General features: G+C 45.0%; 1 pseudogene; it reads right to left on the bottom strand.

Moving 5' to 3' along the window:
- Positions 1-13117: 13117 nt before the first annotated feature.
- Positions 13118-13466, bottom strand: LOC100524711 (small ubiquitin-related modifier 2 pseudogene; annotated as a pseudogene).
- Positions 13467-26782: the final 13316 nt, after the last annotated feature.

Raw genomic sequence — 26782 nt, 5'->3', positions numbered from 1 at the left:
AACCCACTGATGGAGGCCAGGGATCGAACCCGCAACCTCATGGTTCTTAGTCAGATTCGTTTCCACTGCACCATGATGTGAACTCCTTGATTCGGATTTTTTAACCAAGTGCATTTGCGTTGATTTAAACATTCGTTGACCTGATTTGATCCCTAGTACAGGAGATTTCATTTAAGTTTTTCATTTTTAAGAACACTAGAGGAGTTCCCGTCGGGGCGCAGTGGTTAACGAATCCGACTAGGAACCAAGAGGTTGCGGTTCGATCCCTGCCCTTGCTCAGTGGGTTATCGATCCGGCATTGCCGTGAGCTGTGGTGCAGGTTGCAGACGCGGCTCAGTTCCTGAGTTGCTGTGGCTCTGGCGTAGGCTGGTGGCTACAGCTCCGATTGGACCCCTAGCCTGGGAACCTCCATATGCCGTGAGAGCGGCCCAAGAAAATGGCAAAAAGACCAAAAAAAAAAAAAAAAAGAACACTAGAGTTGTTTAACATACCCTTATTATATGCATCTTTCATAACTCAAAGATAATTTTAAGGTTTCCTCTTTGGGAGGACCAGATGTTGAAAGCAGTTTATTCTTCAAATTTTGGAGCTTTGCCAGAATCTGAAACAAATTGAAGCAGATAACTGTGAATTCACTGGGAGGTGACCTATTTCCAATTCAGCAGGTCAGGGACAGGTATGGGGCAATATTTTCACTCTTTTTATTAGGAATACAGTCACGGCTAGCACAAATGTAAAGCTGTCATTGGTTTTATTTAACTTGAACAACAAACATATGTTTTCCAGATATTTTTATTCAAGACCAAAAAAAGCAGGAGATTTTTCTTCCAATAAAAGAATGAGAATTTTAGAAATGTTCAACTCATTTATAAATGTAAAATGCATTTTAAAAATATGCAATTAGCATATTTTTATGATGTTTCCATCGCATGTTCTTATATATGCTTTATTTTTATGTATTGCTTATGCTGTTTCCATCAGGTTTGCATGTGAACCTTACTATGTGATTATTTTACATGTGATGACATATATGTGTATGATTATGTAGCAAACACTCTTCCCAGTTTCTCCTTCCTTTTTATTCACATAAGAGAAAGCACTTCCACTTTCCAATTCCCAAACATTATTTTCACATAGTATTAAATTATCTAAAGGAAATACGTATTCTTTCGATGCCTATGGCTGTTAGAAGCTTAATTATGATTCAGAAAGTGACTGTGTGGTTTAATGGGAAAGAGGTGACCTCCAGGGATCCTCAGACACGGGCTCAAATCCCTACCCTACTGCTTGTCAACTGAGTTTTCCAGAGTTCCTGTCGTGGCGCAGTGGTTAACGAATCTGACTAGGAACTATGAGGTTGCGGGTTTGATCCCTGGCCTCACTCAGTGGGTCAAGGATCCAGCATTGCCGTGAGCTGTGGTGTAGGTCACAGACATGGCTCGGATCCCGTGTTGCGGTGGCTCTGGCGTAGGCCAGCGGCTACAGCTCCGATTAGACCCCTAGCCTGGGAACCTCCATATGCCGCTGGAGCGACCCTAGAAAAGGCAAAAAGACCAAAAAAAAAAAAAAAAAAAAAAGTTGGGTTTCCTCTTCTGGAAAATGTGGATAATACCTATTTTGCAAGAGTTGGCCTGAGGCTCAAACTAAATGAGTATGGTGGTGCTTTATCCATCATAAAAGTTATGTAGAATATCCTCTTAGATGAAGTGCAGGGATGCAGAGGCGGAGTAGTGTAGGGAAAGAGCTCAGAATGTGAAGATGTGGGGTAAAGAAGGCAACATTCCTTCTGCTCCCCTGTGCTTTACAGACACCGTATCATTTTCCTACACTAACCCAGGCAGGTGGGTGTTAACATTCCCATTGCGCATTCTGTCCTTCTTGCTCGACCTCTTAGATACAAGTTCAAGTTTCCATTATGCCAATTATTATGCAGCCTTGGGGACAAATATTCTAAGGCTCAATTTTGTTTCTTTTTAATCTGTACAACTATAGTGATAGTCATCCGGACATCACATAGCAGCACCTCAACTGCTTTTTCAGAGATGCCCAAACCCTTTTTAGGGCTGGATTAACTATAAATACAAAAGTAAAAGTTCAAATGTTTACCTTTAGGATTCAGGGGGGTGATAAGGCATCATGACACTTAGCTCTCAGGAGTTCAGTAAATAATCATGGCATCTGGACATGAATTAAGTTCCTCCCCAAACACACTGCACGCTGGCTTGACTTTATGGAAACGTCTCAGCAAACACATCTCTTAAAATGTGTAGCAATCTACCTAGTGGAGGTGGGACTGCAGAATGGCCAGATCCTGGCCACCTGCTGAAATGGCAATGGTGTCCTGAAAATATAGCTGATGGGTGAGCTGTTCACATGGATAGAAGAAATTGCTGGGACGGAGGCTGGGGATATGACCAGAAAGAAGGAGGGTGGTGAGCAGGGCTCCAAAGCCTGCACCAAGTATCGCGGGTCATTGGGAGATAGCAATAGGCGAAGCATTTTGGCTCATGCCCTGAACCTCAACAGGAAAGAGGTGAGTCCAAGGGCAGTCGTGGGAGTCAGGAGATGGCAGCCTCAACTCCCTGGGCCTGTGGCATGTGGTTCCTTCCTGGAAAGTGCCCCTCTCCTGTCCAGGGCACCACTGGTCCAGCTTGTGCCAGCATGACCAGCTAGTAAACAGTCACCCTGGAACTTGATTACTGCTCTTGTTGGCAGGGTGGAGGGCCTGCCTGGGTCAGCCTGATTTGATGGAGAACTTTCCAGGAGTACCTTCAAAGGGAAAGAATACCTCCTGACTGCCAGGGAAGAGAAGCCAACAATCCCAGGGCTGGGATTTCAAAGGCAGTGAGGGGACTCTCCCTCACTCTCTTTGTCCAGGAAGTTTTCCTGCCCATGAGCTGTGCCTTCATGGAGTCAGAATGAGGGTGCTCAAACCTGTTTTCAGTGGCAGAACACCTGGTAGTCGGGTTCCTTTGCAGAAGATGATGAAACACCTGCATTTCTCTGTCTCATCCAAAACATGATTTAGCTCAGAACACATTGACGGACTTAGCATCCAGCTGGGCTGGAAATGTTCTGCTTAATTAAACGTGCACACGGATGTAAAACAACAAAATCACAGCCTTAAGCAGCCTGGTTCAGGGAGGAGGCAAGCCGTTGGGGATTCAGACAAGTTTCCTTAGGGTCCAGTTTCCAAGAGTCTTTCATTCATTTCATTCCCAATATCCATTTGCCAAGAGCTTTGGATGTTCTGCTAGTATTTTGATAGCAGTCATCAAAGAAAAATGTTGGGGAAAATGTTGGGAGAAAAATTTGAAATTGACCAGGGACTAGTCATTAGCTTTTCTTTCTTCCTTCCATCCTTCCTTCCTTCCTTCTTTCACTGTCGCAGCTCTAAAAGAAAAAAAAAATCATATTGGTGTTTGCAGTCAGAAATTGGCTTTAAGTCAAGAGTATAAACTCTGTGGTGGTGGGCAAGTTAGTCAATCTCTTGGAACCTGCTTCCTCTTCTTTAAAATGGAGATAATACCTACTTGGCAGGATTATTCTCAAGACTAGCGCTAGTGTCAGTAAAGCCCCAGCACACTGCCCGGCCCATAGTAGGAGGCTTAATAAAAGCCAGGTATTGTTAATGCTCTTGGCATGGGAAGTCTTGGTTTGGCTCCTGGAACACCACTGTTCCATTTGGAGGGAAAGATGGAGCTGGAAAAGATCTTGAGAGGTTTGAATTCTGTCCAGGGTCCCACAGAGGAGGCGACAGAGACTCAGGGAGGAGCCCAGATTATACATACAGCAAGTCTGCCTAATCCCAACACATTCGGCTTCCCTGCTGTTCCCTTCTGCAAACTCAGAGCCTTTCTAAAGTGTCCCCACGTTGTCCCTTGAGGCCACCGGCTGTCGCACACATTCTCTTCTCCTTTGGTCCCCTGCCAAGAGAAGAGAGTGTGTAGTGACTCACCAGGTGAGCCGGCTCCGGTCCCTGGTTGTGGTTGGTTAAAGAAAACACTTCTCTCCCTGCCCACATGCTAGATTTACCCCTCTCGCCATGGCTTTGCCTGGTGGAGAATTTGTCAGGGAGTGTGCCTGCCCCAGCAAAGGACATGGCTGGAGATGCTGCCATGTGGCCACCTGGATGGAGCAGGGAGGCCCCCGCCCCTCAGCCTGACCTGGGCTGCAGGCGGCAGCGGGCTGCCTGCCTCAGGGCTGCAGAGAGCAGGTCTGGGCAGAGAGAAGGGGACTGGGAGTGGAGGGGACGTGTCAGCACTTGCCTGCGAGTCTCCAGGGAGAGAAAGAGAGACACTCTGGACAGAGCAGGCAGAAGCAACACAAAGGAACCCAGATGCACCTGAGGGACCGTTCAGAGCTATCACTGTCTTGAAGACCAACTTTATTATTTAAAACGTGGCCCTGATGCTTTAAAAGATGTTAGCTGGTGGTTCCCCCATACTTCGGTTCCGGTTCTGGACCTTCACGGTTCTTGTGCTCTACTTCCTGGCTCTGCAGCTCCGCCCGCCAATCCCAGTCCTGAACTTACATTATGTCACCAACAGCCAATCAAAGAGGCGGATCAGCAGGAATCAGCTGAGGCCAGAGCTCAACAGTTTCCCTCAGCAGGCCGAGCCTTTTAAAGGGCTTTTTGAAAGCCTGCATAGTCTTATAGGGCCACATATAAATTTTCTCCGTGTCTGCACACCATGCTGACAGTGAGCCATCTGCTCATGGAGGTGAAAGCTGGTTTGCAAAGCCTGCTGCAGACACCGAGCAAAACCCCAGCTCCTAACGTTGCCACTCCTGGCTCTAGTCCAGGACCACCTGTGCATCCCACCTCTGGGTTCCAGAGGGTGCCCTGAATAAATTCTCTAAATTAACTGGATCTAGCCTTCCTGTCCCAGACCAAGTTACACTTTGACAAGACGGTGGACCTTGTTACCAGGCCCCTCCTTTATGTGGGTTCCTCAGGCAGGATTGTCCTTGGTTTAGGCGTCATATCAACCACATGGCTAACCCAGGGCCAGCAGACAACTCCAGTGGCCTGAATAAATGATGTACTTTGGCCTTGAGGGTCCCCCTTGCCTTGTACCAAAGGCTGGCTGGGTTTAGGTCAGGGTGGGAAGCAGAGTTCCACTTTCCAGCCCCCTGCATGTTGAGGACCTGATGCTTCTGGATCTCTGAAGGGAGCCTCTCCCTCAGTTAAAACTTCCCTTCTTCGGTTTTGATTTTCAAAATCAACAAGAGAACTTCTGGATAATCAGGGGTCTGCTTGCTTCCATTCTTCCTTTGGTCTGAAGTAGCAGTCAGTAAACCACCACGCTCCTAAGGAACAGACTCTGCCTGGTTTTGTAATTAAAGCTGTTTTCCCACACAGCCAGGCTTATATATTTGAGTACTGTCTCCGGCTGCCCTCATGCTGCAACAGCAGAGGTGAGAAGGAGAGATGAAGATCTTATTTTGGCAAAGCCAAAAATATTTACTATTTGGCCCTTTAGAGAGTTTGCTCACCTCTTAATTCATCTACCTGGCTGCCCCAGACTGAGCTCTTAAACCTCAGATCCAATCACACCACTCTATTGCTTAAACAAACAAAAAATCTCCAGGAGTTCTTTTGTGGCACAATGGGCTAAGGATCTTGTGTTGTCACTGAAGCAACTTGGGCCACTGCTACGGTGCAGTTTTGATCCCTGACCCGGAAACTTGTACATGCTGTGGGCATGGCCAAAAAAAATCCCCTCCAAATCCACATCATGTAGACAGATGCTCCTTCATGTGGCTGACACAGCCTGGCCCTCCCTCCCTTCCATCTCCACTCTGCACCCCCTGCCCCTCTGCTTGTGATAAGCTCTGATGTCACGCCTTTGTCCAGCCTAGAATACCCTTCTGCTTTCTCCATCTGTCAAGCCTCTAGACATCTTTTAATGCCACATTCAAATGTCACTTCTCCTATGTACCCTTCCTAGATACTCAGCACAATTAATTGCTCCCTGCTCTGTGGACAGACAACCGCCATTGCATTGACCATGTGGGATCGCAGTGACGTGTTTATGTATTTGTCTCCCCATTAGACAGTGAGCTACTAGAGATCAAAGACCTTGTCTCACTGCCCTTCTGCCCCTGCCAAGAACAAAGATGAATCATTTGGATGATAAGTCAGAAACAGACCTTTATAAAAGTGCCAGGACCCTGCCTGTGACATCTCTCTGCCACCTCTTGTGATTGACGGTGGAGTTTCTTCTGTTCTGCCTGGTAGCTGGAATATTATAGATGCTCAGAAAATGTCTTAATGAGTGAGTGTGTAAAAACATACCTTTTTTTCTTCTATTCTAATATCAAAATTCAGTAAACACATTTTTACATTTCCTTTATCATCAAGTACGCTCAGCACGTTTTAAAGTAGTTTAACTTATGGAGTTCCCATTGTGACACAGTGGAAACAAATCCAACTAGGAACCATGAGGTCATGGGTTCGACCCCTGGCCTCCCTCAGTGGGTTAAGGATCTGGCATTGTGACCTGTGGTGTAAGTCACAGATGCGGCTCAGATCCTGCATTGCCGTGGCTGTGATATAGGCCGGCAGCTGTAGCTCTGATTCAACTCCTAGCCTGGGAACCTCCATATGTTGTGAGTACAGCCCAAAAAAGACCAAAAAAAAAAAAGTAGTTTACCTTCATCCAAAAATATACAAATGGCCAATAAGTACGTGAAAAGATGCTCAACATTATTAATTAATGAGATACTGCTTCGCATCCACTAGGATGGCCATAATCGGAAAGACACATAAGTGTTAGTGAAGGCTAATTGAAACCCTTGTACACTGCTGGTGGGAATGGTGCAGATGCTGTAGAAAAGTTTGTCACTTCTGTAGAGTCTCCAGATGATCCAGCAATTCCACTCCTAAGTATGGACAGACTCAGGAGGAATGAAAACATGCCTCCACACAAAAGCATGCATGGAGATAGTAACAGCAGCATTATTCAAACAGCACAGAAACAACATAAATGTCCATCGACTGATAAATGGATAAATAAAATGTAATGTATCCCATACAATGAAATATTATGCAGCCTTCGAAAGGAATGCAATTCTGGTATGTGCCATGGGATGGATGAACCTTGAAAACAGTATGCTAAGTGAAAAAAAAAAAAAAAACAATCGCAAAAGGCCACACATTGTATGATTGCATTTATGTGATATGTCCGGAATGGGCAAATCCACGGAGACAGAAAACAGATTTATGATGGCCTAGGATGAGTGGGAATGGAGGTGGGGCAAGAGATGAGCAGAGCAGTAACTGCTAATGGGCAGGGAGTTTCTTTTTGGGTTGATAAAGATGTTCTGGAATCAGATAGTGGTGATAGCTGTACAACTTTGTGACTATACTAAAATAATTGAACTGTACACTTCAAATGAGTTAATTTTGAAGTTCCTTTCATGGTTCAGCAGTTAACAAACCTGACTTGGACCCATGAGATTCCTTAACCTTGCTCAGTGGGTTAAGGATCTGACATTTCTGCGGCTGTAGTGCAGGCTGGCACCTGTAGCTCCAATTTGACCCCTAGCCTGGGACTATATATGCCATAGGTGTTTCCCTTTAAAAAAAAAAAAAAAAAAAAAAAGGAGGGCCAACACAGAGCCAATCTGAGAGAGAAAAATAAATAACTAAATGAGTTAATTTTATGCTAGTGGATTACAAATATGTGTGGTTTTTGTGTGTGTGTGTGTACTCTGCATTGAATAGAGCTAAAGTTGGTGAATTCTATCAATTCAATATTCTGACTGGGAAATTGAACTATAAGTTTTTATTTTTTTTTATTTTTTTTTATTTTTTTTTTTATTTTCCCACTGTACAGCAAGGGGGTCAGGTTATCCTTACATGTATACATTACAATTACATTTTTTCCCCCACACTTTCTTCTGTTGAACTATAAGTTTTTAAATTGTATTGTCGATTTACAATATTATATGTTTCAGGTGTTCGATATAGTGATTCACAGTTTTAAAATTATGTATAATTATTATAAAATAATGGCTATATCCCTGTATTGTATAATATATCCTTATAGCTTATTTCATACATAAGTTTGTACCTCTGAACCCCCTACCCCTGTGTGGTCCATCCACCCTTCCTTCTCCCCACTGGTAACCACTAATTTGTTTTCTGTATCTGTGGGCCTACTTCTTTTATATATATATTCTCTTGTTTGTTGCATTTTTTTAGATTAAGTGATATCACACAGTATTTGTCTTTCTCTCTCTAGCTTATTCCACTTAGCATAATACTCTTCAAGGCCATCCATGTTATTACAAATAGTAAATAGCAAAATTCATTCTTTCTTATGGCTGAGTAATATCTCATTGTGTGTGTGTGTGTGTGTGTGTGTGTGTGTGTGTGTGTGTGTGTGTGTACACACCACATCTTTATCCATTCACCTGTTGATGGACACTTAGGTTGTTTCCATTTCTTGGCCATTGTAAATAATGCTGCTATGAACATTGGGATGCATGCATCATTTCAATTTGGTGTTTTTGTTTCTTTTGAATATATACCCAGGAGTGGAATTACTGGGTCGTATGGTAGTTCTTCTAGTTTTCTAAGAAACCTCCATACTGTTTTCCACAGTGACTGCACCAATTTACTTTCCCATTAATAGTGTATGAGAGTTCCCTTTTCTCCACATCCTCAACAAAATTTTTTTATTTGTGTAGTGTTTTTTTTGTGGTTTTTTGTTTGTTTGTTTTTTGCTTTTTAGGGCTGCACCTGTGGCATATGGAAATTCCCAGGCTAGGGGTCTAATCAGAGCTGCTGCTGCCAGCTTACACCACAGCCACAGCAACGCTAGATCCGAGCCGCATCAGTGACCTGCACCACATCTCACGGCTATGCCAGATCCTTAACCCACTGAACAAGGCCAGGGATCGAACCAGAAACCTCATGGTTCCTAGTCGGATTTGTTTCCACTGCCCCACAATGGGAAGTCCTATTTGTGTTCTTTTTGATAATAGTTATTCTGACCAGTATGAGGTCCTCTCTCGGTCTTGATTTGCGTTTGCCTGATGATTAGCAATCTTCTCATGTTCCTGTTGGCTGCCTGCATGTCCTCTTTGAAAAAAAATGTCCATTCAAGTCTTCTGTCCATTTTTTAATCAGGTTGCTTGTTTTTTTGATGTTGAGTTGTATGAACAGTTTATGTATTTTGGATATTAACCCTTTATCGGTCATATCATTTGCAAATATTTTCTCCCATTCAGTAGGATGTCTTTTTGTTGTGTGGATGGTTTCCTTTGCTGTACAAAAGCTTATAAGTTTAATTAGGTCTCCTTTGTTTATTTTTTGCTTTTATTTCCTTCACTTTAGGAGACAGATTATTTAATGACATAATCATTACAATTTATGTCAAAGAGTGTTCTGCCTATGTTTTCCTCTCAGAGTTTTATGGTTTCTGGTCTTACATTTGGGTCTTTAATCCATTTTGGGTTTATTTTTGTATACGGTGTTAGAGAATGTTTTAATTTCATTCTTATACCTGTAGCTGTCCAGTTTTCCCAGAACCACTTATTAAAGAGATTGTCTTTTCTCCATTGTATATTCTTGCCTCTTTTGTCCTAGATTAATGGGCTTTAGGTGTTTAGGTTTATTTATGGCTTCTCTATTCTGATCTATTGATCTATGTGTCTGCTTTTGTGCCAATACCATACTGTTTTAATGAGTGGCTTTGTAATATAGTCTAAAGTCAGGGAGCCTGATTCCTCCAGCTCTGTTCTTTTTTTCTCAAGATTGTTTTAGCTATTCTGGGTCTTCTGTGTTGCCATACAGATTTTAAAGTTATTTGTTCTAGTTTGTACTATAGTTTTTCATGGTGTTACCACTGAGAGAAATTGGGTAAAAAGTACATAGGATCTCTCTCTATTAATTACAACTTCACGGAATCTAGAGTGATCTAAAATTAAGAAGTTTAATTTGAAAACATCGATCTCTTTCCTATTCCTCTCCACCTAAAATAAGAATTTCCCAGGAGCATCACGTCCCTGCTCTTTAAAAGATGTTGCTATTTGATGGCATCCTTTACTTGCTGGAAACCACAGGCCTAGGTCATCTATGCTATGAATTTTTCAAGAGTTGACCAAAGTGTTGAATGCCCCCAAATTGTTTACTGACTCCACAAGGTGAAAAGAAAACAACAGAATCATTGATATATGTTTCAATGCCTACAAACTATAATCTTACATCTTATAGTAACTCAACATATATGCTTCTGTGTGTGTGTGTGTGTGTGTGTGTGTGTGTGTGTGTGCGCGCACACACATATATGTGTATTATACATACTTGACATTGGGGGTCATGAGGACTTGAAACCCAGAAGTCACTCAGTTTGGAATCCTGTCCTTACTTCTTTTGGCACGGGGCTTTAGATAACGTTTCTAAGCTTCTTAAGTCTCAACTTTGTTATTTGTGAAAAGAAAATTAGAGGTGCTGTGAAGGTTAAAATTACATGAATAACTAATTCATGTGAAAGCCTCGGTACATGCCCCATAGTAAAGCAGTTATGATGATGACGATAATACCCGGGATGGTGATTTGCACAGTGTTGTCCCTGACAGATATTTGTAGGTCACTAGGGCTGATGATAAAAGCCTTGAGTCCAGTACGCCCTTGGCTCCACTTGACAGTGGGTTTATACTTAACAAGCGAGAGGGACAGCTTCTATTGTCTGTTCTGCTGGAGGAACAAAGTTAGAGAGCAATGGCCTGGTTACACTGAAGGCTCCAGCTAACATTATTTTAAGTGAAAGCTACAAAAACAGTGTGGGAAAACCCCAGGGTGGGGCAGTAGCAGGGGAGTTGGGTGGAAGCTGAGATTTGCATCCTGAGGTCAGCTAGTGGTTGACTGAGTCACAGAGCATTTCATACAAATCATGATCTGACAATTTTTGTATTTTTCCCTGCTAAAACACAAGATACCTGTTCTTTAAAGGCTCTTTTTAAAAATGCATGAGATTTGCGGTATCCGTGAAAAGCTTGGGTGCAACTTCAAACAAATTTGGTTATACATTTATTCATTTACCTTTTTTTGAAAAGAGTAAGAATATGTGACTTGGGACCTCGATGGCAAGCCTGAGCTTTCAGGTTGTGTAACTTCTGGGGTAACTATTTGGAAGAGCTCTGCAAACTTGTGTCTGGGGCTGGCACCTCACTGAGGATGCAAAATAGTCCCTCTGACATTCACAGTACTATATGGATAAAATGTCAAAGACAAGCAATAAAGCAAAATGAAATAATACAAATACACACAAAAAAGAGACCTATAACAAATAAAAATCAGTGACTCTGTGAATGTTTTTATCTTTCTAGTCAAAGATAATTTTGAAACAAAAATGATCGTGAAGTTCATATTCACATGTCCAGCACTTGAAAAGCAGTGTTTTAGGAAAAAAAAAAAAACAGTAGAAATAGCACTGATATACTAGGCTGTACAAAGATTAGATATAAAAAGATCTGCATTGTGTTACATGTTCTGCCACTTACATACTGTGCAACTTTAGCCAATTCACTTAACTTCTCTGTGCTTCAGTTTCTTCATTGGGAAAAAAGAAAGAATGGTAATACCTGCCTCACTGGTTTGGTATGAAGTTGAGTGAGAGAAACTGAGTTTTGTTCAAATATAACATTGTAGAAAATTATAGAAAATGTTCTTAGTTGTAGTCTGTTTACAGATAACCAGGATCACAGAATTGTATTATTTCTTTTTTTCTTTTCCTTTTTTTTTCGTCTTTTTTAGGGCCACACCCGTGGCATATGGAGGTTCCCAGGCCAGGGGCTGAATCAGAGCTGTAGCTGCTGGCCCACGCTACAGCCACAGCAACACAAGTTCTGAGCCACGTCTGCGGCCTACACTACAGCTCATGGCCACGCCGGATCCTTAACCCACTGAGCGAGGCCGGGGATTGAAGCCACATCCTCATGGGATACTAGTCAGATTCATTTCCACTGAATCACAAGAGGAATTCCTGTATTATTTCTAAATGTGTTTGTTTTTCATGTTTTAGGCCAAAATTAGAGTGGGAAGTAAAAATTCCAGAACATTAGAAGGAGCCCACTGCATGAACCTAATTTATAACTTTTTTTTATTTGTTTTTCAAGACATTTAGGACATTCAGTTGGTAAAAGGAAAATGTGAATCTACACTGGGAGGGCAAATGCTCATCAATTAGTGTGTGTGCGCAGAATGCCGAGTCATGCAGCAGGGTCCAGACTGTGAGAGAGTCTGACTGATTATAATGTTTGCAATGCGCACAGGCAGGGCAGAGTAGGGAAGGGTTGGGTGTTCAGCAACCTTGCACTTCTTTTTTCTTTTGTTTCATTTTAAACAATATATTTATTTAAACAAGAAGATGCTTGACTTGAAGGAAAAACTATCTAGGACTCATTTCTTTTATTATTTATTTTTTAACAGGAATTTTTTTTATTATTCAATAAACTTATTACATTTATAGTTGTACCATGATCATCACAATCCAATTTTATAGGATTTCCAACCCACAATCCCAGCGCATCCCGCCACCCCCCAAACTGTCTCCTTTGGAGACCATAAGTTTTTCAAAGTCTGTGAGTCAGTATCTGTTCTGCAAAGAAGTTCATTCTGTAGGACTCATTTCTTTTAGAGTAATGTACCCTTACTTAAAGACAGATTGCCCTGCATGTAACAGCTACATACCAAAAAGTTATAAAATTGTCCTTGGTTTTGCAGTGATAAACAAAAAACATTAAAAGTCTCCAATTGAACAAAATATGCAAGAATTTTTATGGTGTTTTTTTTTTTCTGGTTAAACATTGAGAGCAAAATAACTTACTGGAATATAAAGGTAAGAAATGAATGAGCATGCCACTAATGGAGAAAGGGGGTATGTTCACAGAACCAGTATTTTTCCCCATCCCAGCTGCATTTGATGTCAATCAAAACATACCATTGGCCATTTAGTTTTTTTTTTTTAAAAAATGCAATATGCTTGTGCACATACACCGGTTATTTTAAGTACAACAAAGGAATGGGGAAGGAGAAAATGAAAGAATAGAGACAAGTATACTGTAGTAGTTAAGATGTGGTAGAACCAAATTGTGGTTTTCTAATTGAGAATGTCTTCTTGGTCTGGAGGAACAGAATTCTAGAGTAAAGTAGCAGGTTCCCTTTTTAGTAGACACCTCCTGTCTGCTGCTGGAACACATCCGTTGTATTTTCACCCTCCATTTCCAACTGTGCAAGCGTGTCTGGTTCATTGATTGGCTGCCTGTCCAATCGGCATCTCATCTGCCTCACTGACAAACTGTGTCATTCACAATAGGCTTTCATTAGTTTATTAAGTGGTGTTTGCCTCTTAATCTTAAACTGCACCACAGAAGCATCCTGCCCCATCACCTTCAAATTAATATGATCGTTGTTCTCTCTTGACTCCTTCCTGGGGCTCTTCATCGGCCATGGCGTGCACTGGAGTCCCCTCAGCTGCCGCTTCACAAAAGAGGTACAAGGTCCGCACCATACAAGCACACGTAAGCAGCACCAAGAGCAGCAGAAGGAGGAGGCGGCAGCAGTGGGGTGACCTTGCATTTCTAAAGAGTGGGTTGGCTCAAGGAAGAGAAAACAAAGGATTGGAATTCCCATTGCAGCTCAGTGGTAACAAACCCGACTAGTATCCATGACACGGGTTCAAACCCTGGCCTCTCTTAGTGGGTGAAGGATCCCACATTGCCGTAGGGCCCTAAAAGGATGACAAACTAACAAACAAACAAAAAAAGAAGGATTATGATGAATCTAGAAGATAGTAATGGAGGAATTCTCGCTGTGGTGCAACAAGATTGGCACTAGGATGCAGGTTCAATCCCTGGCCCAGCTCTGTGGGTTAAAGGATTTTTTATTGCTACAGCTGCAGCATAGGTAGGATCTAATCCCTGCCTGGCATCTCCATATGCTGCTGGTGGCCAAAAGAAAAAAAAGAAAAGAAAAAAAAAATCTGTCATTAGAAGATAGTAATGAGAATCCAAGGCTAAGTCACTCAACAAACATTAATTGTGGAGTTCCCATTGTGGCTCAGCAGGTTAAGAACCCAACTAGTATCCATGAGGATGCAGGTCCAATCCCTGGCCTCACTCAGTGGGTTAAGGATCTGACCTTGCTGCAAGCTGAGGCTTAGGTCACAGATGTGGCTCAGATCTGGCGTTGCTGTGGCTGTGGCATCGGCTGGCAGCTGCAGGTCTGATTCAACCCCTAGCCTGGGAACCTCCATATGCCATAGATGTAGCACTAAATAGACCAAAAAAATTAATTGAGCACCTATTTTATGCCAGTTATGCATTCTTCAGTGTTCTAGACAAGAGATCTTGGAGTCAATAGACTGAGGTTCAAATCCTGGCTCTGCAGCCTGACCTATGGCTTTGGGCAAATGGTGCAGTCAACAGTGTAAGCACTTTTAATACAAGGTAAGAGTGGGCTAACAGAGGCATGTGCAAAGGCTCTGGGAGGCTGCTGGTCAAGTGATGTCGTAAGGTCAGACTTTGACACTTTCCCCTGCTCCAAATATATGAAATGATAGAAAACTATGAGAAGAGGGAGAAAAAAAAATAGCCACATTGAAAGATGTAATAACTATCTCTGTGGAACATAAATGGAACACAGAGAGTGATAAATGGGCTGGCAGGACCCTGGGTGGAAAAGCAGGCACAGGTGACCAGGAGTCGGTAACCACAGGAGCGGCAGGGGCATCAATCGAGGGGATAGGGCAGTCTCAGGCCCCCTGCTGAAAATCAGGGCCTGGGGAAGGGCATCCTCTTTGTTCTCCCATGTGTGCTCACACACAGACATACACATGAGAAAGGAGGCTAAGAAATCTGCAGCTCTGTGGACCTATGGCTTGTACAGGTAAGTCTCTGGAAGTGAGGGGCCAAGGCCTGGGCCAGCCTTTCCAGTGATGGGCGCCTGGATCTGCCTTTCGCCGTGTGTGTGGAGAGCACAGTGCAGGCACCCAGAGCACCAACATGACACTTGATTCCAGACCAGGAGCTCAAGGGGCTGGATGGTGGCCACCAGAAACCTGGACGGGAAGCAGGAGAAAGCAGAGAGCCGGGGGGAGTGGGGGGGGGGGGGGGGGAAGCGTCCTCAGAATGAGCGTGCAAACCAGAATGCCAGCATCTATAAGGAAGAAGCAGTGCTAAGACACAGAGCCAAAAACATATTTCCTTACATTGGAAACCTTCCTGGGAGGGCGGCAACTTGCCCATCCAGAATAACTACAATTGTGTGTTATGGAAATATTATTATTAGGTCCATCATCTTGTGGGTTTTCTACTGAGGAATGTTTTCTTAAACCTGATGTATAGAATTTGGTTTTAATCTAGATGATTAACCCTGGAAAGAGGAGGAGCTGGTGGAAGGGGTGACTATTTACTTCGTCACACCCCGCACTTGTTTTCCATACATTTTCTCATTAATCCACACACCAATTCTGGAAGTTGGGTGTTTTGATCCCCATGTTACAAACTGAGACTCCAAAAGTGTAAAGGACTTCAATCAAATTTCCTCCAGAGGCCAGGAGGTGGTGAGGCAGGAATCTGAACCTATGTCTGCTAGTTCCAATGCTCTTTCCACCTCAAATAGATAATATGTCATTTTTTAAAATTTGTATTCCTGGTGCCTAGGACAGTGTCTGGCACTTGAAAGATGCCTAATAAGAATTTGCCCTGAGAATGGAAGCCCCACTGCTCAACCTTAGCTCCTAAACAGGAGATCACTTAATAGTACAGAAAGGAACTAATTAATACCTCGCATTAGCCAGTGAATCCCTGATGAAAATCTTTTATGAGAGAGATGAAAAGGAGTTGCTTTTACATAATCTCAGCAGTCCTTAATCTCACCAAATCCTGCTAATCCTTGCTCTTAAACATCTCTCAAACCATTAGATCCTCTCCATCCCTGCCCAAGACACCTTGATTCCTCACCTCCACAGCAGCAGTGGCCTCTCCCCTGGCTGCCCACCTCTCCCTTCCATCCATCCCTCTGTCACAGAGACCATCATGTCACTCCCTGCCTAAAATCCTTGAATTTTCCATCACCCTTAAAAAATGAAAAACCAGAGTTCCCATAGTGGCACAGCAGAAATGAATCCAACTAGTATCCATGTGGTTGTGGGTTCAATCCCTGGCCTTGTTCAGTGGGTTAAGGATCCAGCATTGCTGTGAGCTGTGATGTAGGTTGCAGACATGGCTTGGATCCTGCATTGCTGTGGCTGTGATGTACGGTGGCAGCTGCATCTCTGATTAGACCCCTAGCCTGGAAACCATATACAGCGGGTGTGGCCCTAAAAAGCAAAAAAGAAAGAGAGAAAGGGAGAAAGGGAGAGAGAGAGAGAGAGGGAGGGAGGGAGGGAGGGAGAGAGAGAGAGAGAGAGAGAGAGAGAGAGAGAGAGAGAGAGAGAGAAAGAGAGAAAGAAAGAAAGAAAGAAAGAAAGAAAGAAAGAAAGAAAGAAAGAAAGAAAGAAAGAAAGAAAGAAAAGGAAAGAGAGAAAGAAAGAAAGAAAGAAAGAAAGAAAGAAAGAAAGAAAGAAAGAAAGAAAGAAAGAAAGAAAGAAAGAAAGAAAGAAAAAGAAAGAAAGAGAAAGGAAGGAAGGAAGAAAGGGGAGAGAGAGAGAGAAAAAAAGAAAGAGAAAGGAAGGAAGGAAGAAAGGGGAGGGAGAGAGAGAGAGAAAAAAAGAAAGAGAAAGGAAGGAAGGAAGAAAGGGGAGAGAGAGAGAGAAAGAAAGAAAGAGAGAGAGAGAGAAAGAAAGAGCCCTGAAAATGCTCACACCCTAACCTGGCCTATGGAGTCCCAGATGATCTGCCCCGGCCGCTCGTCCTTGAGGTGCCCTCCCTCTGACTCCCTACCCTTCATGCAGCTGGAATTGTCTTGTCTCCTGCTTTCATACAAGCTGTTCTTTCCTTCTGTCACCTGCCTCACTCCTACCCTACCTCCCGGCCCCAGTTGGACATCAGCTCTGCAGGGAGGCGTCCTTTGCCCCCTGTCATGTGCTCCTATGGGTCATGTTCATCTCCTTTAAAGGCTCCTAATACAACTCTAATTGTTTCTTAAACATCCCCATGCCTCAGTTGCTAATCCATGGGGATGGAACCATCCTTAGGTGACACCTTATCCCAGGCCCCCCTCCTGTCTGGACCTGGAAGAGACTTGCCATGAATATGGTTTGTCTGCATGGATGATTTTCACACTGCACTTAAGTGATGACATGCCCAGTGATTGAAGGGGAGTGACATAGAATTGCTTCTAAATCGCAGAATCAGAGCAAAGATTAAACAACCCTGTGATTTACTTCCGAGTTAGATGAGGAGCTCCTGAGGGTCTGAAGAATAAGTTTAAAAGCACTGTCATTTCACTCTCTGTGGCTGGCGGTTAATCAAGCCCCAGTGGGACCTGATTCCCACACGGGGAATAAACAAGGTGACATCATGGTGACACACTCCATGGGGGGCAGGGAGATTGTGCAAGCTGTCTGCTCTGTTTGCTGATTGGAAGAGTGCGTCCTTGTTCCCTGGGGATGCTCATCATCTTTGCACAGCTTATGACACTGTAGGTCTCCAGGGATGGGTGACAAGCTTCAGTCTCCAGTTCCTTCCCCCTCCTTGTGACCCCCAGGATCTCACCCATCCTTCTGGATGGTGGCCTCCACTGCACACACAGAGTCCCAGGAAAACAGGGCTTTTGCTCACAGGCTTGCAAACCCTGAGCACACTCAGAATTCCTCCTTCCTTGAATTTCAACGTAACAGCTGACATCTTTGTGTGTAAAACTTACCCACTTATTCCCACTCTCGATTGTAGGTCTTATGCTCATTGAAGAAAAAAGGTTGAAGTTTGCAGTGTTCCAGGACATGTTATATATAAAGACAGCTTCTGCCTAGTGATCTGGGCAAGTCGTTTCACCTTCTTATGCTTCAATTCTTCTCTGAAAAATGCAGAATTTCCCTAATGGCCTAGCAGTTTAAGGAGCTGGCATTGTCACTGCAACAGCTCAGGTTGCTGCTCTGACCCAGGTTTGATCCCTGGACCAGGAACTTCTGCATTCTCAGGCGTGGTAAAAAACAAACAAACCAAGAAATTCCCATCATGGCTCAGTGGAAACAAACCTGGCTAGCATCCATGAGGATGCAGGTTCTATCCTTGGCCTCACTCAGTGGGTTAAGGATCCAGCATTGCTGTGAGTTGTGGTATAGGTCGCAGACACGGCTGGGATCTGGCATTGCTGTGGCTGTGGCTTAGGCAGGCTGCTACAGCTCTGATTCAACCCCTGGCCTGGGAATCTCCATATGCCATGGGTGTGGCCCTAAAAAGACCAAACAAAAACAAAAACAAAAATAAAAACCCAACAACAACAAAAAAACCAAAACAAAACAGGATAATAACAGTAACTAGTTCATAGGGTGTTTGCAGAAGTTAATTGAATTAATACATATACAGAGTTATAATGATGTCCAGCAAATAGGTAATCACCAAATGTTAACTATTTCTGTCACCACTATTATTATATTTTTAATGAGAGAAAAATGTGGTCTGTTTATAAGGACATGGGCCTTGGAATCCAGAAGACTGGTTTTCTATCTTGTCTCCATCAATTACTGACTATGTGACTTCAGGAAAGTTATTGAACTTAAGGCCTCAACTTGGATATATTAGGGCAATGATTAGTAGGACTGACTCCCTATAGTCATGGGGAATATTAACTAAGAGTCTAGCTAGAAAACAGCTAGTGAAGGTCAGATGCAGAGTAGACTCCAGTAAGTTATCGCTCCTGTCACTCTGCATGGAAAATGCATCATTTCCAATACATAGTAAGTGAGACTTGAGTCCACCGTAACCTGTAAAGGGAGTCAAGGGAGAAGGGAAGGCAGTGCTCTCAGACTCCGCTGGTAGCCTCCTGTGGACTAGCTGGTTCAGTGACTCTAGAATTAGGACTGACATTTATTGAGCACCCCGAGGGCAAGAAAGGGAGCTTACATTATTTGAGCACCCCTTGTGTCCCAGGAAATTTATTTATTTGTTTTTAGGGCCACACCTAGGGCATATGGAAGTCCGTTCCCAGGCTAGGGGTCAAATCAGAGGTGCAGCTGCCAGTCCATGCCACAGCCACAGCCACAGCCACAGCCACACCAGATTCCAGCCATATCTACAAACTATGCCAGATCCTTAACCTACTAAGTAAGGCCAGGGATCAAATCCGCATCCTCATGGACACTATGTCTGGTTCTTAATCTGCTGAGCCACAACAGAAACTCCCCCAGGAACTTAAAAAAGAGGTCTCATCATGGCTCAGCAGAAACGAATCTGACTAGCATCCATGAGGACACAGGTTTGATCCCTGGCCTCGCTCAATAGGTTAAGAATCCGGTGTTGCCATGAGCTGTCACAGATGCAGCTCAGATCTGGCATTGCTGTGGCTGTGGCCCAGGCTGGCAGCTACAGTTCCAGTTGGAGCCCTAGTCTGGGACTCTCCATATGCCATGGGTGTGGCCCTAAAAAAATTTTTTTTTAAAAAATGAAGTCCATTTGAGCCTCAGAAAGACCCACAAGGAAGGGGTTGTCTGGTTTTCTGGTACTAAGACAGATAAAATGACCACTACAGGCTCATAGGGAGCACACGGGAAAGCTGGAGTTCTAACCGTGGGCTGGGTGATGCCCAAGCCTGCTTTCCTCGCCTTCCCAAAATACTCAGCCATCTAATAGCAATTAAAAGGATGAACAGAGAGTAGCCAGGTGACGGGCAGGGGTGAAGTCACTTCAGGTTTGAGAGCTGCAGGGGAGCAGCAGAGGCTCACAGGAGGGTCAGAGTCCTTTCCAGGAAGGTGATCGAGGAGGTGGGAGAGGCTTGACGCAAGGACAGGAGGGCACTTGATCAAGCGGATTCAGCTCCCACACCAGGGCCCACGAACAGGTCCTTTTGAGGTTCAATCATTGTGTTCCAGCTCGAAGGTACCTGGAGCGTTCAGAGTGCCCTGTGGTGAGCCTGGTCCTGATGCCTTTTCCCACCCTGTTGATCTGCATGTGTCCACCGGGGCTGGGACCACCGCACAGTGCCAGTGGCTCCAGGAAACTGGCCTGCGCCTTCACTTTCTCTTCTTCATCCCCGTTGCATAGTCCCTCCCCTGCAGCCCCTCCAGCCACTCGCATTATCTCCCTGGAGCCCACCCTTCTTGGTTTCAGCCCGGATTCCAAGGCCTGGAACTGCAGACTCTTCACAAGCCCTCTTTGCCTATCTCGGGTCTGTGTGCTCTTCGGCTGTCCTGTCTCTCCCGCTTCCTTGAATCCCATTCCCAAGGCCACCTTTTGTTATCCAGGCTTAGGCCAAGATCAAGAAGAATAGGGCTGGGGGGTGGGAAGGAGAGAGAAAAAATGGATTCCACCACTCCACTGGGAGGAATTCAGACTTTTCCAGGTTCATGGCCGGCAGACTTAGACTTGAGCAAGTTCGCCTTGGCAGTCAGTGGGAAGAGCGTAGTTGAGGGGAAGAGGACTGTGGTAGGGGGACAGGGACAGGACAAGGGAGTTGGGGCGCAACTGCAGCTACCCAGGGGAGAGCTGTGGTCGTCAGGTTTAGGACTGCCATTCGGCAGGAGGGTAAGGAAAAGAGAGTCTTGAGAAATATGTAGGAGGTTTGAATAAATTGGCAGTTGATTGGCTGTGGGATGGGGGCAGGGGCTCACAGGGACACTCATGTTTCTAGGAGGATGTCTGAGTAGCAGGTAGTGTTGTTACCTGCCCCAGAGAGACAGAGGTGGAGCAGATGGAGGGGGATTCTGCCTGAGGGCTTTGCATGAGTTTGAGGAGTCTGTGGGACAGACAGATGAAGGCTCCAGCCTGCATTTGATTCATGAGTCCGAGATCTCACAGAGAGGTCCTAATGGCCAACCAAGAGCCACCCCCAGGTAAAATAAGATGAGCGAGGGGGAAGCTGGGAGAACAGTGGTGCTTATGCAGCAGATAGAGAAAAGCCCTGGAGTTCCCATTGTGGCTCAGCGGAAATGAATCCAACTAGTATCCATTAGGATGTGGGTTTGATCCTTGGCCTCACTCAGTGGGTTGTGGATTCTGAGTTGCTGTGGCTGTGGTGCAGGCCGGCAGCTGCAGCTCTGATTCAACCCCTAGCCTAGAAAACTTCCATGTGCTTCAGGTGCAGCCCTAAGAAGCAAAAACAAAACACAAAACATACAACAACAAAAACCCAGAGAGCCCAGTGAGAATATGAGGAGTCGAGGCTTGTTGCTTTGAGAAAAATCCAAATTCCTTACGGCTGCCCACTGGGCCCAGCGTGGTGGTGATCACCAGCTTCCTTTATCTCCTGCCTCTTGCCCCTCCTCCCTTTCCTCTGAGGCCCTAAACACGTTCCTTCTGACCGTTGCTGCTTTCCAGGGCAGCTGTTGTTCAAAACCACTTTATTGGGTTAAGGAGCCGGCCTTGTCACTGCCGGGGCTTGGGTTGCTGCTGTGTCTTGGGTTCAATCCCTAGCCCAGGAACTTCTGCATGCCATATGCCTCGTGGCCAAAAATTAAAAAAATAAAACAACACTTTATTGAGGTATGATTGACAGGTAAAAAGATTTAACATATACAATGCTATATGTTTGGAGCTAAGTACACACCTGTGAAACCGCCATCATCAAGGTCATAAACATATCCATATCCAGTATCCATCACCTCCCAACTACTACTGGGTTCCTCTGCCCTCCCTTAATTATTATTAGTGTGTGCGTGTGTGTGGTGTGTGTGTGTTAGGGACATGGCTCGGATCATCGGTGTCGAAAAATGAGACACCTGAACACAGGGAGATCTTGACAAGGCTCTTTACTTCTGCAGAAGGGCGCAGATACTCCAAAAAGTGCGCGCCGAACAAAGGACCTTCCCCTATTTATCCCTAACACAGGTGATTTACCTGTCCCCTTCCCATTGGTCAGGTCAGGGTGCACATTCTTCCCGGTTGGCTAATTTGAAACAAATTGTTATTGAAGAAGAGGGAAAGGGGAGGGGTGGGGGTTGCAGGAAGGCTAACAGGAGCAAAATGGAGTAACCAAGGTTTCCTTTGATAGAAAAGACATATTACTTTCCACGTGTGTGTGCGTAAGAGCACTGAACATAAGAGCTGCCCTCTTAGCAAATCTTAGGTATACAGTATGATATTGTTACCTCCAGGCATTTGCTGTGTAACAGATCACTGGAAATTATTTATCTTGCCTGCCTGCAGTCTGTACCCTTTGACCATCAGCTCATTTCCCTCTCCCCTGAGCTCCTAGTAACCGTCATTCTTCTCTTTCCCTCTATGGGTTTGACTATTTCAGATTCCCCGTATAACTGCAGTCATACACCACTTGTCTTTCTCCGGCATATTTCACTTAGTAGAATTCCTCCAGCTCCATCCACACTGGCACAAAAGGCGGGAGTTCCCCTTCTTTTTTAAGGCTGAATAATATTCTGTTTTTTGGATACCACGCCCTATTTCTCCATTCATCCATCGATGGACACTTAGGTTGCTTCCCTGCCTTGGCTGCTATGAATAAAGCAGGGCAGCCACTCTCAACATCCCATCTTAGGTAGTCTTTATTCTCACTTCATCCTGAGTTCCTTCCTTTATAGCTCATTGCACTATCTGAAATCTCTGGGGCATTTATTTGTTTGTCTCTCTCCCCACCCCGACCCCTGTTAAAACATAACCTCCATAAGGACATGAGCTCTGTGTGCTCAGCATCTCCCTGAGAGCCTGGCACCTAGTACACACTCAGTAAATCTGTGCAGAAAGAATGAATGGACCAGAAGGGGGTGGTGTCACAGCAGCCTAGGGCAGTGGTTCTCAATCAGGACTGCTTGCGTTGAAGTCACCCACAAAGTTTGGTCAGCGTGCAGATGCCTGATTCCCTGGGCATCGGTAAGTGTAAAATTCTCCATTTTGATGTATTCCATTGACAGCCAAGTCAGGAACCTGTCAAGTAAGGAATTTCAAGAAGGATCAGGGGTGGTGAATGCAGCAGGGAGTTTCACAGATCTAAGGACTGAACGATGTCTGGACTTGACACTTTTTGGGGTTAAGCTGGTTGGTTCAAAGTATGATGGAAGCTGATCAGGAGGGAACGTGCCCCCATATTCTCCTGCAGCCTCGTGGTTTGGAGGGCCTGACCTCCTTGGCCCCAGAACAGGAGCTTCCTGGTCACAGTGACGTGCTAGCCTCCCGCAGTGCTCAGCGCAGGACCAGACACAGTCAAGGACATCCAAGGAGATGCTCACTCAGCTCTTGATTTGGTCTGCCTTTCTCTTCCTCTGGATGTCATGGTATAAGAGTGTATCACCTGGACCTATTGGTAGCCACTTCGCTGCTATAGAAGCAAAGCTTGGAGCCTGCAGATAAACTTGGTCACACCAGAGAGAGGGACAGCTGAGGGAGAGAAAAACCAGGCCTCGATGACTGTGGGTCTGTGGAAACAAGCCCTATTTGGAGCCCAACCCCCCGACGCTTCAGTACAGGAAAAGGAGCCTGACCCATCCAAGCAGGATGTCACCCTGTGCATCTGCTGGCTTGTAGATGTCAACCAGGCCTTTGTTGACGCCCAGACTCTGCAATAGATTTTACTGAAGCAGGACATGACTCTAAGCCTGGGCCTGCAGTCAGCAGAATGCTGTGAGCAATCAGAATACCCATCACCATCTGTCGATATTTTTAGAGAACCTGGGTCTAAGGAGGTCCAGAATCCTAACGAGGGCCTGATTCTGAAAGTAGATCTTTTTTGTTGTTGTTGTTTTTTTAGAGCTGCACCCGCGGCATGTGGAGGTTCCCAGGCTAGGGGTCGAATCAGAGCTGTAGCCACTGGCCTGCACCACAGCCACAGCAATGCCAGATCCCAGCCGCATCTTCGACCTACACTATAGCTCACGGCAACACCGGATCCTTGACCCACTGAGCAAGGCCAGGGATCGAACCTGTTTCCTCATAGATGCTAGTCAGATTTGTTAACCACTGAGCCACAATGGGAACTCCTGAGAAAGCTTTTTAGAAATGGACACTCCTGGGAGTCTTTTGTCATGTGGTCACATGCCACTGTCGAGATATTCCAGGACCCAGGATGGCCTCAGTAATCTTCATAACCAAAGTCAATCCAACATGGAAACAAGCAGACCTAATAGACCTCAAGCTACTGTGAGTGTGAATGAACACTGCCTTTTTGCTTCATAGCCTGAAAGCTGTACATCTGTTTTGGATTGCACATTGTGTGTTTATACTTTGATTCACAGTAACTTCTCATGTTATGGAATTGATTTGCACTGAACACAATTGTCAATAAAAAGAAATACACGTCCAAAAAAGAAAGAAAATCTACCAGCAGATCCTGACCAATTGCAGCAACAGTGGACTGTCTTTCCTATGTAGGTTGGAGTTGCACAGAATTCAGGGGCTGTCCGGGACACCCTAGTCCTTGTAAAGCAAAGGAAACAGGCTTTGGTGGCCAGGACCCACAGCAAATGACCAGAGGATTCCAGTTTCCAGGTTTGTGGTCAAAAGAGTATGAACTTTGGAGACAGATTTGAGTTCAAGCCCTAGTTCCATCACAAGTAAGTTACAGAACACAAGTGCAAGTAAGTGTACCCTTCGGGTATTGAGGATCAAATGGTAATAGACAGCATTTGAAGGTGCCCAGCGGGAGCAAAATGAGTTGGCTGAATCTGAGTCATTCCCCTGCCTCCTGGCTGTCAGGGAGGGGCCATGTGTTGACCCCGCCAGTGGAAAATTTTACCCCAGTAGGGTAGGCTACACCTCTAGATGCTGGGGAGCTAAAACCCACCCCACTCTACACAGAGAGCTGGGCCCAGTTCTCTGGATGTCAGCCTTGAGTGCGATAACCTCAGGAGCATCAGCTAGAAAGCCCTGCCCTTGTGTCAGCAGTTACTGTCCAGGTCCTGCTGTGATCAAGAGTGAGGAAAAAAGTCCAGCCCCCACCGTGGCTATTTTTGTTTCTCAGCCTCCCTGCAGTGGGCAGATCAGGAGGGAACCATGACAGTAACATAACAGTGAAACCGTGTCTTCCTGGGGAAAAAAACATTTTTTTTTCCCATTTAAACCAGCTTCTTCTGATATTTACAAAAAACATGTCAAGAAAGGCCTCTCGCTCAGATTTTGGAGTTGAAATTCAGAAAACATAGCATTTCTCATTGCAGCACTTTTTGGTCCCATCCTCCTGGGCTGATCACACAACTGGTTTTGCTCAGAGCAGGCGCACTGGGGAGTGTTTGTCCAGGTCTCTGATGGCAGGGCTTCAAACACTCCCCTGCAGGGCTTCACATGTGGCTGCAATTAACTGTGCAGAAAACCGACTGCAGGAGGAGAAATCATGTGTTCTGGGCTCCGCAGTAGGAGACTGTGACCCTTTCTTATGTTGGTCGCAAGTCCTCCACTCTGAAGGACTTTCACTGGAGGAACTGCACAGGAAGTTCTTGACTGTGCATAAGTTTCTTTGCAAAGATTTCTGCACCCGGAAATAGGAGTGTTTTTCTCCCTCCTTCTCCAGTTACACGACGGTGTTGGGGGGGAAAAACCTGTTTTGGTAACTGCATGATCTAGCCACCGCCCACCTCTCTGACCTCATCCCCCACCAGTCTTCCCCATTCCCACCCCACTTGGCCACGCTTCTGCCTCTGGGCCTTTGCACCTGCTTTCGTTCTTGCCTGCCATCACCCCCGCCTCCCCCATAGAGACACACAACATGTTCCTTGAAGTTCCTTCCAATATCTGATTAAATATTTCTTTTTTTTTTTTTTCCTTTTTGGCCACCCCCAAGGCATGTGGAAGTTCCCAGGCCAGGGACTGAGGCTGAATCACCCATAGCTGCAACCTATGCTGCAACACCAGATCCTTTAACCTACTATGCTGGGGTGGGGGGGATTGAACCCATACCTCTGTACCAACCCTGGGTGGATACAGTTGGATTCTTTCTTTTTTTTTTTTTTTTTTCTTTTTGTCTTTTTGCCATTTATTGGGCCGCTCCTGCGGCATATGGAGGTTCCCAGGCTAGGGGTCCAATCGGAGCTGTAGCCACCGGCCTACGCCAGAGGCACAGCAACACAGGATCCGAGCCACGTCTGCAACCTACACCACAGCTCACGGCAACGCCGGATCCTTAACCCACTGAGCAAGGGCAGGGATCGAACCCACAACCTCATGGTTCCTAGTCGGATTCGTTAATCACTGTGCCACTACGGGAACTCCTACAGTTGGATTATTAACCCACTGCACCACAGCAGGAACTCCAACAGTTATTTCTTTATTTGTTTATTATCTTCTCCTAGTAGACTCAATCTTCATGAGGCGGAGTCTATATCTTCCTCACTAATCACTAGGGCACATGGTAGACACTCAGTAAACTTGGTGGGTGAGTGAATGTGTGAAATAGTAACACATTTCACAAGTAGTGAAATTGTAACCCTTGTCTCTGAGAAGGAGAGAATTTCTGCTGATGTGGTTAAGGCACCGAGGATCGAGGGTAATGAGAGGGTAATGAGAGGGCCGTACGGGATCAGAAGCCATTGGGTAAAGGGAAAACGAAATGTTTAAATCTTCAATCTGTTCCTGTTGTGGTGCAGTGGAAACGAATCTGAGTAGTATCCATGAGGACTCGGGTTCGATCCCTGGCCTTGCTCAGGGGATTAAGGATCCGTCATTGCCATGAGCTGTGGTGTAGGTCACAAACGTGGCTCAGATATGGCATTGCTGTGGCTGTTGTGTA

Source organism: Sus scrofa, chromosome 13 (assembly GCF_054392235.1).
Source record: "Sus scrofa isolate SSC_HxYL_T2T_F1_AM1 chromosome 13, Sscrofa_HxYL_maternal_Yorkshire_Landrace_v2.0, whole genome shotgun sequence".
In the NCBI taxonomy this organism is placed as follows: domain Eukaryota; kingdom Metazoa; phylum Chordata; class Mammalia; order Artiodactyla; family Suidae; genus Sus; species Sus scrofa.
Note: the sequence above shows the minus strand (reverse complement) of the source record. Positions and strands in the feature narration are given on the sequence as shown.